Genomic DNA, 2,292 nt, shown 5'->3' on the forward strand with positions numbered 1-2,292 from the left:
TATATATATATATATATGCCAGTTTTATTGCCGTTAGTCTCTTTCCATGTCACGAACACTACATATTTAAACCATTAGAGTTCTAACAAATCTTAGGTCACACTTTCTGTGATGTTTAGACCCTAACAGCGGCCAAACCATTTAATGGCGTTGTTAAATCTGCACCACAAAGACGGATTTTTCTTTGTAGCTGATGAAATTTTGTTAGTCCTTTACAATGCTTTCAGCAAGATCCACGTTGTATGACCGCGCACACATCCGGGACAAACATGTTGCTGCCGATGGTATCATCGCCGCTGCTACTGTTTGCCGTCGGCGCAGCTACTGCAGCAGCTGGCGCTACAACAACAACAACGACAGCAGCAACAACAGCAACAGCAGCAACAACAATGACAACAACTACTACTACTAATACTACTACTACTACTACTACTACTGCTACTGCTACTGCTACTACTACTACTGCTGCTGTCACTACTACTACTACTACTACTACTACTACTACTACTACTACTACTACTACTACTGCTGCTGCTGCTACTGCTGCTGTTACACAAACAAATCCTGATTACGTTTAAACGATCATTCGATGAACTGACAGTTATTAATTCACTCACTCAATTGCTGTTTCATGTCTCTGACGTCTCCTCTGTCGTTTACTAGAAAGTCATCACTTTTGTGAATAACCTCCATATACTACCAAGTCAAATTAATCCGATTCACCCGATTTTTTTCTTTCCTCATCCTAACTGTGCCTCAGCTATTCTCTTGGCTGTTACGCCTCGGAGCATGCAATGCTCATGTCATCTCCACTCTAGCATTCCTGATTCACTCGCCCCTTAAAACATCTGTGTCCAGCCTAATGCCTTTCTACACTAATTACTACGGTTAATCCTTCCTATTCAGAACTTCGACCCTCTGCAATCTCTTTCCTGCTGATATCTTTTCCGCTTATGTTAACTTTCAAAGAAAATTCATGGTGTGCACGTGGAACTGCGAGTGCGCAAACGATAACGTATCTATTCATTCTTAATATATAGGAGATTCGAAAGTGAATGCCTGATCACTTTTATTATTTTCCAGAGGAGAACCTATCCTCCTTTTAAATGATGTGTATTCATTATACACATAGTTCACCGATGTAAGGAAACTTGGAGAAACCGTGGTGTATTGACCTTAATGTGCATCTTTGCAATCGAAGCTACTCCGGACCGATGGACGTCAGAAGAGTATGAGAGCTTGTTTATAAGAATCAGCAAACAAATAATTTGCTGACAGCTTTGTCCCTTCTTGAAGACCTAGGAATAAATAAATACATTTCTCACCTAAGTTCTATTACCCTAGACCTTCAACAAACTGGAATTCCCAGTCTTGCCAATACTTTGCCTGCGGACGTTGGCTCCAAATGTTCAAACTGTATCATTGTCAGCAAGCTTTTGAAGGCCTATAAAGTTGAAGGGTATTATACCTGTTCTGATTATATTTTAAAAAGAAAATCATTTAAAGCTGTACTGTTTATAATCAAAACCGTGTTTGATATCAAATTTGCCCCTGTGCTTGTCAGCCATTAACCGAAATATTCAGTTGTTGATAACCCAACTATTAAAAGAAATTGCTACATAAATTGATAATCAAACGGGATAAGTTGGAATTCTTTTTAATGAGAAGATAGCGCTTTGTTTTATCATTTATCTTTTACTTAGTGTCAAGTTTGGATATTGCTACGAGTGGTTTTCATAAGATAGATAGAACCCCACCCCTAGTATTTACTTTAAAAAAGTTGGTACTTATTCTATTGAGGTCATAAGCTGAGACAATAACATAAGGAAACGTAACCAAACCAGTATCGCGTGTCAAGTGGTGGTGGTGTGACAAATACAGACACAGATACACACATACACGCATACTCATGCGCACACAATCACACACACACACATACGACGAGTTTCTACATAGCCAGCCCGGGGCTATAGCTGAAGACATTTGCCAAAAGCAATGCACAATGGTACTGAACCCGAAAGCGCGTGGTTGCAAAACGAACTTCTTAATCACACGGCCATGCTTGCATTTTGATCAAGTTTTATTCTTGTTTTTGAAGGCGCGTGGCTTAATGGTTAGAGTATTCGGCTCACGATTGTATGATCATGAGTTCGATACCCGGTGGTGCGTTGTGTCATTGAACAAGACACTTTAATTCATGCCGCTCCATCCTACTCAGCTGGCAAAAGTAAGTTGTAACTGTATTTCAAAAGACCAGCCTTGTCATACTCTGTGTCACGTTGAATCTCCTTG

The sequence above is a fragment of the Octopus bimaculoides genome, chromosome 3, assembly GCF_001194135.2.
Source record: "Octopus bimaculoides isolate UCB-OBI-ISO-001 chromosome 3, ASM119413v2, whole genome shotgun sequence".
Lineage (NCBI taxonomy): Eukaryota > Metazoa > Mollusca > Cephalopoda > Octopoda > Octopodidae > Octopus > Octopus bimaculoides.